Source organism: Chrysochloris asiatica, unplaced genomic scaffold, assembly GCF_000296735.1.
Source record: "Chrysochloris asiatica unplaced genomic scaffold, ChrAsi1.0 scaffold00717, whole genome shotgun sequence".
NCBI lineage: Eukaryota > Metazoa > Chordata > Mammalia > Afrosoricida > Chrysochloridae > Chrysochloris > Chrysochloris asiatica.
In genome coordinates this window covers 84,702-100,245 of record NW_006409235.1, presented here as the reverse complement: position 1 = coordinate 100,245, position 15,544 = coordinate 84,702, and the positions used below count along the sequence as shown (strand labels likewise).

Sequence of the window (15,544 nt, the reverse complement as noted above, 5' to 3'; positions counted from 1 at the left end):
TCATAAGGTGTTTCTATTTCTACCTTTATGAGGAAGTGCCATACCGTATTCGAGTGTTGTTGAACCACTTTCCAGTCCCACCAGCAATGTAAGAGGGTCCCAGTCTCTCGACACTCTCACCAGCATTGTTGTTTTTGTTTCTTTGAAGTTCGCTGTTAATGCTGATTTGAGATGACATCGCATTGTTGTTTTGATTTGCATCTACTGACTACTGATCATGAACATTTCTTCATTATGTTTGTTGGCCAACTGAATGCCTTCCTTGGTGAACTTTCTATTTGTTCCCTGTACTCATTTTTTCATTTGGATTATTTGTCTTTTTCTTGTAGGGTGTTAGAGTTTTCTATAAATTTTAGATATTAGTTCTTTGTCTAATATGTCATCGCAAAACATTTTTTCCCACTCTGTAGACTCCCTTTTTTACTCTTTTGGTGAAATCTTTTGATGCATATAAGTTTCTACTTTGTCTTCTACTGTTTGTGTGTTTTTTGTAATGCCTAGTAGTGTGTGTATACCATATATTAGAGCCCCTAAGTTTGTCCCTGTTTTTTCACTGATGATCTTTATAGTTCTCGGTTTTACATTCAGGTCTTTAATTCATGGTGGGTTTGCTTTTGTATATGGTGTGAGATACGGGGTTTGTTTCATTCTTCTTCAGTTGGACTTCCAGTTTTACCTCATCATTTGTTGAAGAGACTAGATCTTCTCCATTAATTGTCTGTCTTGATCATATGCTTTCTCTTAAAATGGTTGAATGTTACCCAACTTTTCTGGTATTGTGACTCTGTATTCCTTCCATTCTCCCTGGATGCTTCCTGCACTTTTCAATATCCTTCAGTATTTCAAAACCATGGCTTGACATTTTTGTTCCATATTTCTCAGCTTGATAAATTCCAAGTGTTTTCTTGCCATTTAGATTTCTAACACAAGGTCTTGGGAAATTTCACTCTATTGCTTTATTTCTATTCAGTTCTTATACTTCAAATTAGGGGATGGGCTATTGTTGGCCCCTGTTAGAAACAAGGTCTAACCACCTCTTAGATTTCTTGTCATCATATGGTCATCTACTGCTGCTAATGTGCCATTGAGTCAGGTCCAACCTGCAGTGACCCTGTGTAGGGTTTCTGAGACTAAATCCTTACAAGCGACTGGTAGATTGGACCCGATGGCCTTGCAGTTAGCAGCACAACACATAACCCACAACACTGCCATGTCTCCTTATACGATCATCTATGGGACCAGAAAGGAGCTCTGATAGCATCGTGGTTATGAGTCGAGCTACTAACCTCAACCAGTCACTGGAGAAAGAAGATCATGTTTGGTAAGGTGGAGGGTCAGAGAAAAAGAGGAAGACCCCCAACGAGATGGATTGGCCGAATGGCAGCATCGATGCACTCAAGCGTGGCAACAGTAGTGAGGTTGGCCCAGGATCTGCTGTGCATAAGTTTGCTATGAGTTGGTACAGACTCGATGGCATCTAACAACAACAATAACTAACCTCAATGTCAGCAGTTCAAAACTACCAGCTGTTCCACAGGAGGAAGATAAGGCTTTCGGCTCCCATAAAGATTTACAGCCCTGGAAACCCCATACAGGGTAGCTATGAGTTGGAACTGACTCCACAGCACCACTACCACCTTGGGACCAGAAATTCCACTGTCGAATACCAACTGTATTCATACAGCAGCCACCATTGTGTGCCAACCACAGCAGCGGTTAAGCCTTCTCTTTGTTCTAACACATACCACATGTGTCACTCATATTCAGACCCATATATGCTGTAACATGTATGTCTGCCTCATTTCCCTGGGAAGAACATCAACAAATGATTTTGCACATAGCCCAGCAGGTGTGCCTGCAGACCCCTGGATTCTACTTCAGAACCACAGACAGCAGTAGTCTCTGGATGAAACCTGTTACTAGTTGGCTGCCCATGGAGTTCTGAACTAAGCACTCGCCCTTCTGGAAGCCCAACACACACCTTTAGAATGCGAGACTTTGGCTTCCTTTTGGGTTCTCTTGGAGACTGAGGCTGTCACTGGTGCTGAGGCAGAGCAAGGACTCAAATTTCAACCCTTGACTGGTGGGCATAGGTCCCCTTTCAACAAACGCTTGGCAAGGCCCCTCATGTCCCTTCTAAGTGGAAACAGTTCCCATGAGAAAGGACTCACCCTAATGTCAACAGCTTTTCCTGTAGGAGCGTGTGACTTCCCACCTCTTAGCCCCTTGCTCACTGTTCAGGGGTTACTAGAGCACTCCTGTTTTCTTCTACAGAATCATGGGAACCATTTCTACTGGACAAATTCTAGCTCCCCTTTTAGCAAAGCCTATCAGTTATTTTCAGACATTCCTAACTTCCAAATAGTAAGCCTGTTCATTTCATCATCAGTTCACCCTCATGCCTGAATGAAAAGTCTCAGCAGTCTAGAAGCCGTTCCTTCTTACTGAGCTCCGCCTTTCCCCAACCTCGTCATAGCACAGAATCCAAATGAGGAGCTCATACCCTTTCTAACAACGTTAGTACACATGATCAGCACAAGATCCCCATGAGGTGGAGCTTAAAGACATCACAAATGTCATGCTTTCCTAAAGTGCTGTTTTTGTTGTTAGCTGCTGTCATGTCGGTGCTGATTCATAGCGACTCTGTATAGGGTTTTCAAGGTGTGGCTGGTGGATTTGAACCACTGGCCTTGCAGTTCAAACAGACCTTGTCAAGGGCCCAGTGCATTAAGATCCCATAATCCCTGATACCGACCACAACTTCTTGCCTCAGTATCCTACCTCATGTTCCAGGGATCCACAATTCATTGCAGCATCTCACAGAACTCGTGAGCAAGTCCCAAATCTGCAGTTCAGGTATCTGTCTGAAGGATTCTCATGCAGAATCGGGTTGTGAACTCTCAAGGCTGTGGAAGCTGGAGAATCAGGTCAGGCTGCTTGCTGGCTCAAGCCCAAGGTCCGATGTCAGAAAGCGTGGTTAGTCTATCAAAGGAGCAAGCAACCTACTCACATCAGCAAGGTGGCTCGTGTTGTACCCAGCAGGATGGTAAAATTGACCAAGCCCTTGGTTAGATTTCCAGGGTTTTCCTATCCCAATTCACCCCTGTTAACAATCGCTCACAACTGTACCGTAGAATCCTATCAGCATCTTCCCCCATCTTCTCTAGCCCAGACCCTTCAGGAAAAAGTTGTTTGGTGGGAGTTAGAAAGATGTGCTAGAAGAGACACAGTAAGTAATTCAATGCTCTGCACCAAGTTTTATGCCACTTGCTTGAAATTATCCAGTAGCCACTCACTGTTGTTGATAGTGACCCCATGTGCAACAGAATGAATCATTGCCCTGTCCCACACCGTCCTCAAAGGTTTATGTTTGAACCCATAGCTGCTGCCGCTGTGTCCGTACATCTAATGTCCTCTTTTTCTCTGACCCTCTACTTGACTAGCATGATGTCCTTTTCTAGGGACTGGCCCCTCCTAATAACATGTCCAAAGTCCATGAGACCAAGTGTCACCATGCTTGCTTCAAAGGAACATTGTGGCTGTACCTCTTCCAAAACAGATTTGTTTGTTCTTCTGGCTGTGCTTGATATATATTCAATATTCTTCCCCAACAAAATTCAAGGACATCAATTCTTTTTTGGTCTTCCTTATTCATTGTCCAAATTTCACATGGATCTGAGGTGATGAAAAATACCATAGCTTGAGTCAAGTGCTCCTTAGTCCTCAAAGTTTCATCTTGGCCCTTTAACACTTTAAAGAGGTCTTTTACAGCAGATGTGCCAGATGCAGTATGTTGTTTGATTTCTTGACTCCCAGGAGCATTGGTTGTGGATCCACATGGAATGAATTCAGTATTTTCTCCATTGATTATGTTTTTTATGGATCCAGATGTGAGGATTAAAAAAATAAATTATGTTTAGTTGTAATCCATCCTAAAGCCTGTCGTCTTTGATCTTCATCAGTAAGTGCTTCACCTTCTCTTTGTGTTCAGCAGGCAAGGTTGTGTCATCTGCATATTGAAGGTTGTGAGTCTTCCTACAATAATAATACTGTGTTTTTCTTCATATAGTCAAGCTTTGTGGATTATTTTGCTCAGCATACACATTGAATATGTATGGTGAAAGGATACAACCTTGGCAACCACCTTTGTTTATTTTAAACCAGGCAGTATCCCCTTGTTCTGTTCAAGTAACTATTTCTTGGTTTATATTGTTGTTGTTGTTGTTAGGTGCCATAGAGTCGGTGCAAAACCATAGTGACCTTATGCACAGCAGAACGAAACCCTGCCTGATCCTGGGCCAACGTCACTACTGTTGCCACGTATGAGCACATTGATGTTGCCACTTGGCCAATCCATCTCATTGGGGTCTTCCTCTCTCTATCTGAGCCTCCATGTTACCAACCATGATCAACTTCTCTAGCGACTGGTTCCTTCTGACAATAGGTCCACAGTATGAGAGACAAAGTTTGGCCATGTTGGCCTCCAAGGAGCACTCTGGTTGCACTTTCTCTAAAATGGATCTATTGGTTCTTTTATCAGCCCAAGGCACTTTCAGTATTATCCTCCAACACCATAACTCAAAAACAGCAATTCTAAAACCCTACAAAAGGTTTCCAAGAAGCGTTTCCGGCTTGCCCTGGCAGCTGAAAGCCGGGGCGGCCATTTGGTACCCATAAGGGTTCCTGTGCCAGTCTCGCCGAGGCAGCAACTACGGTAACATAAACGAGGTGTTGGACCCGCAGCGGCTATACATTGCAATCTCCGCTCAGCTCAAGATGAACTATATGCCCGGCACCGCCAGCCTCATCAAAGACATCTACAAAAAGCACTTGGTCTTGCTTCGAGATGGAAGGACACTTATAGTCTTTTTAAGAAGCATTGATCAATTTGCTAACTTAGTGCTACATCAGACTGTGGAGCGTATTCATGTGGGCAAAAAATACGGTGATATTCCTCGAGAGATTTTTGTGGTCAGAGGAGAAAATGTGGTCCTACTAGGAGAAATAGACTCGGAAAAGGAAAGTGACACACCCCTCCAGCAAGTGTCCTTTGAAGAAATCCTGGAAGAACAAAGGGTGGAACAACAGACCAAGCTTGAAGCAGAGAAGCTAAAAGTCCAGGCTCTTAAGGATCGAGGTCTCTCCATTCCTCGAGCAGATACTCTGGATGAATATTAAGTCTTTTGCCCAAGAGCAGCTCAGGGTTAGGAGCTGTCACTGAAATGAAAGTGACATCATGGTCACCTTTGACCAGAGACTGTAGAATTTTGAAAAGTCATTTTTATTTGGAATTCATTCACTTATGCAACATGAAGGAATCATGTGGGGATTTCTGTTTTGTTTTAAATAACATAATCATTGTGTAAAAAAAAAAAAAAAGGTTTCCATGGAGGCCGTGCTGTGGAACCCAAGGAGACAGTTCAATGAAGCATGTGGTCTCTTTAACACCTGCTATCAATTGATTCCCATAGAAGAAGAGTATGAGCCCTGGAAAGTCAGTTGGCAACATCTGTTTGATGAAGTACACAGGAGATGTGAATAAAATGGAAGCCCTGGTCCCAGTCAGTAGTCCCACAACAAACTACTGCTTTGTAATGAATTCTGTATGGTTTGCATGGCCTTCAATAACTGAAGATTTTTCTGGCTTTTTTCTCCACGTTTCAGTTTGGCAAAGTCTTTCTTATTGGTGACCCCTGTAGTTCCAGAAAAACGGCTGCTGCTGTCTTCTTCTTCATCTCGAGACTTTTTAGTGGCTCTTCATTCTTTCCTCTGCTTTTCTATCTTCTGTTTTTCCAGCTGGGCTTGATATGTTCGAACTTTAGTTATTTGGTTGGCTTTTGCTTCCATCCTTCCAACTAATGTCGCCAGTTCACACTCTTAAGTCATCTTTCAGTTCAACAGTTGGTGATTCTTGGATAAGTTTTGTCAGCTTCTGGTGATCAAAGTTCATTTGCCCAAATTCATCCTGCAAAGTCTGTAAGACTTCTGACAATTCTTCATTAATGGTGCTGGAGGATGCTGGTGTTAACTTCTTACTTTTACTACATCGTGAAGACACTTACTTTGCCAAAGGAACATGGTTGACTACTCGATCATTGCACAAGGCTTTACTGTGTTGCTTCATTAGATGCAAGACATGCTGAACACTGGCTACCACCGCATGGCTAGGGCTGGTGGACTTACCAGCTAAAAATGGCATATCACCCAAGCATAATCTATAATGTGGTTGTGCAGCAAAATCGTTTCTAGAACCTCTCTTTTCTGGTGGTTTTGACTTCTTTTTTTAAATTCTTCTTGTACTGGCAACATGTAGAGATGTTTTATCTTCAAAGATAAGTCTATTGGTTTCTAGACCAGTCTGCAACTGGGCTGCCTTAACTTGCATACGTTTCCTTTCTTGTTCTTCTTCATGGAGCTTTCTTCTAACTCTTGCATTTTTTTTCCCCAAAATGGCTAGCATAGTGGTGAGTTTGTTATACTCCTGTTCAAGAAGATCCAATGTCTCAAATTTGGTACAAACATGAGTTTGATCTTGTTGTCGTTCACTTTCTAAGGAAACCTGTTTCTCTAAGACAGATGTCCTCTCCATTTCTGCATGCTTTATCATATGTCTCATGTATTCCAGTTGTTTTTCTAAAAGATTACGTTTACTTTCTACAACTAACAACTGAGAAGCCAGTTCTTGATTGTGCTTTGATTCCTCAGTCTTTGACTTTTCCCTTTCATGTATCTGTTCATCCAGTACTTTCTTGTATTCACTTGTTTCTCTAGACAAAGTTTTCATACTTTCTTCTGCCTGAATTCTTTCAAATTCCAAATGTCTAATCTTCTCTTGAAGATTCTTCAAAGCAGAAAATATGGCGACAAATGACAACTAGAAGCTGCAGGGACCAACGCTGTACCTGCCGCCACCATCTTTCAGCCTGTCCCACAGGTCACTACAACGCCAGGGCGGTCATGATTCTAGAGCTCTTCCTCAAGATTCAAGAGTCTACCACTCTTGAATCTTTTGTTAAAATTCTGTCAGTTCCTGGAGTCTTGTTTTTTGTCAGTGAATCTTGAACTTTTTCCTTCAGTCCTGTTGATTCTTGGTCATATACTACATCCTGAAATGGATGTTGTTGTTAAGTGCCATCGAATCAGTTCTGACCCATAGCGACCCTGTATAGGGTTTCCAAGGAGCTGATGAGCTTGAACCGCTGACTTTGCAGTGCAAACAGGTGTACTAGTCCAGCACATTAACCCACTGCGCCACCCCAGGACGCCAACCAAGTCTTTCTGGCACAGTAACCCTATTTCTCCCTTATTCTTTGGATGTTTTCTGCATTGCTAAGTGTTTAGCTCGTGTTGTTGTTAGGTGCCATGGAGTCAGGTCTGATTCACAGTGCCCCTGTGTACAACAGAACTAAACACTTCCTGGGCCTTGCATCCTCTGGGTTATTTTTATGTTCAGACCCTTTGTTGGAGCCGCTATGTTAATGCATCTCATTGAGAGTCTTTCTCTTTTTCTCCAAGCATGACTAGTCCCTCCTGATAAACACAGCCAGAGACTCTCCTTCAATGCTGTGACTCGAGGATTGAATTTGTGCTTCAGTTCTTTCACATTGAGAAATGCCCATTGTGTTCGTCTTTTTTGATTTTCTAATCCCAGGTCTTGGCACATTTCATTATAATACTTTTTCTTCTTCAGCTTCGATTTGAAATCTGTTCAGCTCTTTTGCTCCATCATTTCTTCCATTTGCTTTTGCTATTCTACATTCAAGAGCTAGTTTCAGAGTTCCATTGTTGTATTTTCTCTCTCCTGTCTTTCAAATGACATTTTGCTTTCTTCATGTGATCTTGATGCCATCCTACAACTCAATTGGTCTTTGGTCAGCAATGTTAAATGTGTCAAATCTGTTCTCAAGATATTCTTTTAATTCAGCAGAGATATATAAGATCATACTTTAGCTCTCAAGTATTAGTATAATTGGTTTCTACTTCAACTTGAATGTGAGTATGAGCAAATGCTGGTCTATTCTGCAGTCTGCCCCTATAGCCTGGCACTGCCTGATGATACTGAGCTTCCCCATAATCTCTTTCCACAGCTGTAGTCAATTTGATCCCTGTGTATCCCATCTGATGAGGTCCACCATTAGTATTGTTGCAAAAAGGTATTTGTAATGAGTAAGTCATTGGTTTCACAAGATTCTAAGGTGAGATCTTCTGGGTTGATTCTGGCCCTAGCACCATATTTTCCAACCACTGATCGTTCTGTGTCCATTTTTCACAGTCCAATCGCCAGTAATTAGCAGTGAATCTTGACTGCATGTTTGATCAATTTCATAGTGCAAAACTTCATAAAAATCTTCAATTCCTTCATCTTTGACATATACATATTGATGTGTAAGTTTGAAAAATAATCATATTCAATGGTCTTCCTTGTAGGGTTGATGTTACCCTATCACGGACAGTATAGTACTTGAGGACAGATCTTGAAATATTCTTGGTGACAGTGACTACAATTCTGATCCTCTTCCATTTGTCATTCCCAGCACAGTAGACCATATGACTGTCTGATTTATAATAGGCAATACCAGTTCGTTTCAGCTCACTAGACTGCCAATCTTCAAGCTTTCCACTTCATTTGTGATGACTTCCAGTTTTCCTTTGTCTCTTAACACTGCACGTCTTATTTCTAATGGATGTTTTCCTGTGTCTCACACTCCACATCTTATTTCTAATGGACGTTGGCATTTTGGAGGACTTCCAGTTTTCCTATGTTTCACACATTCAGTGTTCTTGTCTCTAATGGACGTTTGCAGCTGTTTCTTCTCATTTTGAGTCGTGCCCCATCAGTAAGTAAAGGTTCCCACAAGCTCCATTCCATCCACGGCATTCAGATTGACTCCTCTGAGGAAGGAGCTCTTCCACAGTCTTATTTTAGAGCCTCCCAACCGAAGGCCTCATCTTCTGGCACTATATCAATTAATGGAAGGTCCTGTTTTCCAATCTGTCCTCATCTTGAAGCTCTGCTGAATCCTGTTCCCCATGGGTAACCCAGTTGGGATTTGGAATACCAGTGGTTTAGCTTCCAACAAACTGACAGACGAGTGATGTCTCTTGTCCTGAGACTGTCAAACATCTGGAGCCTGAAGGACCTTAATTCCCTTAATTAGAGAAACACTGAAACTCTCACCACAGAGAACCCAAATTAACCCTACTTCAGAGATCGTGTATTCTCCTCATCCAGGGTACTCGGCATCTCCTCTCCTCAGCCTGAGCAACCCTAAATAACCTCATTATTGTGTACCTTAAACCCATTTCATGAGACCCTAAATCTTCTGAATGTGAGTCTGAGGTACCCAGGCTCTAATCCCCTCAACATGATGGATCCTTCATTCTCTCAACCTAAGTACCCCAAATCTCGTCATTCAGAAAAACCTCAAATCCTCTTCTCCCAACTGATTGCCAATCTCCCAACCATAAAGGACCCAAATCACCTCAGCTTCAGAGACTACATATAACCTCAGCCTCTGGTCCCCAAACTCTCAGCCTGGATGATCCAAAAGCCCCTTGCTCTATGAAATCCCAAATCTCCTCACCCTGAGAGAGTCTAAACCCCTGCAGCCTGAAGGACCCTATATCCCATCAGTCCACAGATCCCTGCTCTTAGATATCCAGCCTGCTATATTGACAGATCTTTCCACATTTTCCTGGAGGAGACCCCAGACACTTCTCTGACAAACGCCAGTCTGAACCCCCACGACCCCTTGGCTGTGCTACTGCATCAGAACTTGTAATCCCCCAATACCCTGACTTCCAATCGTCATTCTCCTCTGATCCCAGTTCCAGATACACTTGGAACAGGGCAGTGTCTTGGGTGGCTGTCCTGACTGCCACCTATTTTTTCCACAAGCACTGTGCTCTTGGGCTGGAACTCTCAGAACCTGTGGGTGATGCTGACAGCATGAAGCTCACCAAGAGCCGTGGAGGAGAGCATGGGGAGGACAACCACGGTAAGTGGGGAATGGGAGCCGGAAAGGGAGGCCCACCAAGAGTCCTGGAGATGGCTGGTGTGTGGGGAGGGGTCCACAAAAGGAAGGGAGGTTCTGTTGGAGAATGAGGACACCGTCCTCATCACCTACCCTGTTTGGGAAGCGCTAGAAGATGCCTAGAGTCTGCTCAGTTCATCAGAAAGTGCCTCCGAAGGAAGGAGGGTCATTGTGCCCAGCTGTTCCCTGGCCATGTGGACGGACAACAGGCGGTCAGGCACACATTGTATAACAGCACTTCAGGCCAAAACAAGTTCTCACACACCTTCTAGCGTCTACCAAGGCGGTTTTGTGGCCCCTACTGCTTTCTTCTTAACCTCCTCCACATTACTAAAAAATTCATTCACGCAGTCGTCATTTCAGTGAATTGTTAGAAGAAGCAGGTGAGAGCTTGCTCTATTAGAGAGGGTTCCAGAAACTAAAATTATAGATTTATCAAGACATCAGAGTGACTTCAGTAGAGAAACAGCACCAACATACAGAATACATGCCCACACATGTCATACCAGACAATGAGCATGCTCATGTGTGTGTCATGCCAGTGAGCAAGCATACACAAGACAGTGAATTTGTACAGATGTCTACCACAACAGATAGTGAACTAAAATCGGTGGTTGTGCACACTTGCCCACTATACCAAATGGAGCACCCACATGTGTGTCACATCAGACACTCATGCAGGGGAGGACATCCTGTGTGTGAAAGGACACAGTATGGCAGAGGTGCCCAGGACAGCTGCCTCACGTTACTGATGAGCAGGTGGACTGAGACGTTCAAATAGCTGTGGGCAGAAGACTTGGGTGGAGATAGCAATGCATGCAACTTCATGAAGCAAGAAAGAGAGTGTTTGAAAAACAGTCAGGAGACCCCTGCAGAACCAGTGGGTGAGGGGAGCAGAGGAAAGAGGGACAGACCCACACCCATGGCCATGAGTGCATTCCTACTCATAGCAACACTGTGTAGGGTTACCGAGGTGGTAAATCTTTATGAGAGCAGAAAGACTCATCTTTCTCCTATTGAACAGCTGGTTGGTTTGAACTTCCAACTTTATTCTCCAGCAACACCAGAGCTCCTATAGAGAGACAGAAATGGGGAAACTAGGGTGTGAAATTGATGCTACAATATTAGGGTTTGTCCTGAGAGTGGGGGAAACCTCTGGGGATGAGGAGGCTTTGGTTAGACTCTAAGATCAAGATGTGATTGGGGATCCACTTGGGGACTACTTCAGCGCCCAGGTGAGAGGGGGATGGTGGACAAAGGTGGGAGTTGTCTGCATGAGATGTAATTTGAAACAGAACTTCCTATCGCATTTCAGCTCCAGGATGCCTGGGAGAAGTGAGTCAGGTATGAGCAGGAGGAATGCAGCCTGGCAAAGCACATGTGTGTCCTTTATAACTTTTGGAAAACGAGAGAGATACAAGTGAGCAGGAACTAGTGTCCTTTAGTCAGTGGACCAGGGCCAGTCCTATATTGTCCACACTTGAGTCCCAGGTGTGGGTTTCCAGATTGCTGAAGAAGATGCAATGAATAAGGATGGAGGGAAAAGTAACCCTATAAAGGAGGACTTGGTGGAGTCAGAGCCTGTGTTCTGATCCTAAGAGGAGCTCTTTCCACAAAGCAGACAGCAGACCGTCCTTTCTCCACTGACTCTGATGGAAAACTTTCTCTTCCAGGAGAACCAAAGGTAGAGATCCATCCATGTCCTCCCTGCCCTCTGGTCTTGTCTGGTCAGAAATTCCTCCATCAACAAGTGCAGCACACCCATCCCTCTCAGTCCTCTCCAAGAACTCCTGCGGAAAAACACCTTCACCTAGAGCACCGCCATCCAGGGGATGGGAAGGAGCAGCATTCTGAGCAACTCACCAGGAATAACAGAGCAGAAGGTCTAGAGATGGGAGATGGGTCCAAAGCCATGTTTGAAAGGACAAGACAGGGGGACATTTTAAAGACCTTCTCTAGTCAACCCAAAGACCAAATGGGGAGTTCTAGGGAGGCTAACAGAATGACACAGACAGACGCATGCCCAGGCCAGAGAATGAATGCTGAGGACACAGGCAAATTATTCCCGGGGAAAGAAATCCCAAGAATTGCAAAAGTTACATGTAGTGAGTGTGAGCAACGCTTTATTGCTAAGTCAAACCTTATCACACACTTGAGGACAAACACAGGGGAGAATCCCTATGTCTGCAGGGAGTGTGGGCGAGGCTTTATTCAGAAGTCAGACCTCATTAAACATCAGAGAACACACTCAGGGGAGAAACCCTATGACTGCAAAGAGTGTGGACGAAGCTTTAGTCAGAAGTCACACCTCACTACACATCAGAGGACACACTCAGGGGAGAAGCCCTATGTCGGCAGGGAGTGTGGGCAAGGCTTTATTCAGAAGTCAGTCCTCAGTAGACACCAGAGGACACAGGGGAGAAGCCCTATGACTTCAGGGAGTGTGGATGAGGCTTTAGTAACAAATCAAACCTCACTAAACACCAGAGGACACACTCAGGGGAGAAGCCATATTTCTGCAGGGAGTGTAGATGAGGCTTTAGTAAGAAATCAAACCTCATTAGACACCAGAGGACACACTCCGGGGAGAACCCCTATGTCTGCAGGGAGTTTGGACAAGGCTTTATTCAGAAGTCAGACCTCACTGTACACCAGAGGACACATTCAGGGGAGAAGCCCTGTGTCTGCAGGGAGTGTGGGCAAGGCTTTAGTCAGAAGTCACACCTCATTAAACACCAGAAGACACACTCAGGGGAGAAGCCCTATGTCTGCAGGGAGTTTGGACGAGGCCTTAGCCGGAAATCAACCCTCATTATACATCAGAGGACACATTCAGGGGAGAAGCCTTATATCTGTAGGGAGTGTGGGTGAGACTTTGGTGATAAGTCACACCTCATTGGACACAGAAGAAAATACTGCCAACACACACCTCCATCTCCCCAGCTTTGAGAGGCTTCAGAGCAAGTCCCCAAGAGAGTGAAGAGCACAGAAACAAGTGGGTAAGCAGGTCCTCCATTTTCATGTCAAGGGAAGATGTCGAGAAACCCCAAGTGTTCCTGAAGTGGAGAGGTGGTTCTGCCAACCCTCTTCCATGATGCTTTATTTAGACTTTTGTAGTAAATATTGCTTTCACACAGAGCTGTAGTCCAAGCCACATACCTTACTCCTTCATCAGAGAAGACACAGAGAACTCACATTCTCAGCCCAGATTTCCACAGCACTTTGGTCCCAGAAAAGGTGAAGTGTAGAATCTGACTAAATGATTGTTGAATCTAATGTGGACCTGGGGAGAGAAGTTGGGCCCCTCTGAGAAGGGAGCACTTTGATTCCCTGGGAAGTATACCTCCTCTCTCAATGACCACTCCATCAAGAACCACCTGGAAGCATAGTTCTCTGGCTTAATGCCCCCCAGGGCCCTTGAACCACATTTCTCATAGAACACCAATCTAGGCCTCTCCCCTTGACTTTGCTCCAACCAACCTCTCCTCAAATCATTGTGTCAGCCACTCCACAGAATACCAGGCAAAGGAGGTCCAGTGAAGAGCTCCAAAACTCAGAACCACATGGGTAGGAATACTTTAAAAGTTTGAAGACTTACAGCTAGTGGAACATGTAGCGAAAGTAAGAAATCGTGTGTGTTTCAATTTCCCGGGCTTGACGGCCTGGAGTCGACACCTTGGGTGAGACCAAAGAGCAAGACCAAGTGGGGGAGCAGATACACCATGGAAAAACACCACAGGAACCTCAGAGCAAAGGTGGACAATACACTTTGTCAGATTTGCTTTACTCTGATTTTCTTTTCTGATATCTGTTCATTGGCCACCCACTGTTTGCACACCTCCTTTCTGGTGACTAGAGGAGGTGATTGAGTAAGTGGACACCCCCCACCCTCACCACTGGTGAGTTCTTCTGCCACGCATGTGGCTTGGCTTCTGCTGTTTGACAGGGTCCCAGCAGAAGGAGAAACGTCATGCAAAGCAGATGATTCTCAGAAGCTGGCTTCTATCTTCTCTCTAAGATAACTCTGAATTCACTTGTAAAAATATATAATGTGGCCGTATTCATAGCCTGTAATGTTGGGGGAAATAAGCAACGCAGTAGTTAGGAGTGTGGGTTCTGAAGTTAGACATCAAATGCTGGCTCCATGACTTCTTTGGGTGTGATCCTGGAACTTTCTAGTTCTGTGTATTTCCTCTTCTGTACAATGAGAATCGTTGTCACAGAGCTATTATTGCAAACATTGAAAAGCTGCCAAGCAGAGCAGTGTTTGGCACACACATAAAACAACCACCAAACTCATTGCCAGAAAACCAATTCTGACTCATAGTGACCCTATGCTGGTGGTGACAGTGTGCCGTGGAGTCGGTTCCGACTCATAGCGACCCTGTACAGGGTTTCCGAGGCTGTAAATCTTTACGGGAGCACAAAGCCTCATCTTTCTCCCGCAGACCGGCTAGTAGTTTCAAACTGCTGACCTTAAGGTTTGCAGCCCGATTTGTACAGAGAAAAATTGCCCCAGGGGTTTCCTAGGCTGTAAATCTTTGCAGGAACAGACTCCCACATCATTCTCCAATGGACTGGCTAGTACATTCAAATTGTCAAACTGTAAGTTAGCAGCTGACCGCCTTAACCACTGCACCACCATGGCTCCTTTTAGCACATGGTGTTATTGTTGTTGTTAAGTGCTGTCGAGTCGATTCCGACCATAGCTACCCTGAACTGGATTTCCGAGGCTGTAAGTCTTTATGGGAGCAGAAAGCCTCATCTTTCTCCAGTGGAACAGCTGGTAATTTCAAACTGCTGACCTTATGGTTCACAGTCCGATAAGTAATCACTACACTTCCAGAGTTCATTGTTGTTGTTGTTAAGTGCCATCGAGTCGATTCTGACCCATAGCGACCCTGGATAGGGTTTCTGAGGAGCAGCTGGTGAGCTTGAACCGCCAACTTTGCAGTTCAACCGGCTTTGCAGTCTGGCAGGTTGTTGCTAGGTGTCATCAAATCACTTCTGTATAGGGTTTCCTGGGCTGTAAGTCTTTATGGGAGCAACAAGCCTCATCTTTCTCTCTCAGAGTGGCTAGTGGATTTGTATCCAGTATTTATCCCTACTTTGTATCCAGTATTTATCCCACAACACTACCAGCATTCCTTTGGCACATAATAAGGTTAAATAAATGATAGGAAAACTTTATAAAATGCTGAATTCAACAACGTCACTGAATTCTACATGTGAAAAAAAAAAAGCATTAAAAAAAAAAAAATCCTCTAAAGAAGACTTCTCAGAGAATACATCTACCTCCACTTCTGTATGATACGAACCATACATACATAATTACAACTTCATCAGTTACTCTGGATTGGGGAGTGTTTCACCTCAAAATTGCTGTGAGTTCTGATTAAAAGCAAGTACCATGCTGAGTGCTGTAAATTCCCACTCAGCTGACAAGCCTGTACACATTGCTTCTGCTCCCGACATCACCTGAACTCTTATCTAGGTGCAGATTGTCAATC

At 44.2% G+C, this 15,544-nt stretch overlaps 3 pseudogenes; 2 read left to right on the top strand and 1 right to left on the bottom strand.

The window, feature by feature from the left end:
- Window positions 1–4,776: 4,776 nt before the first annotated feature.
- LOC102814585 lies at window positions 4,777–5,178 on the top strand (annotated as a pseudogene).
- Window positions 5,179–5,562: 384 nt separating this feature from the next.
- Window positions 5,563–8,736, bottom strand: LOC102816478 (annotated as a pseudogene).
- A 1,213-nt stretch (window positions 8,737–9,949) lies between these two features.
- On the top strand, window positions 9,950–12,983 carry LOC102816101 (annotated as a pseudogene).
- The last annotated feature ends 2,561 nt before the right edge of the window (window positions 12,984–15,544 follow it).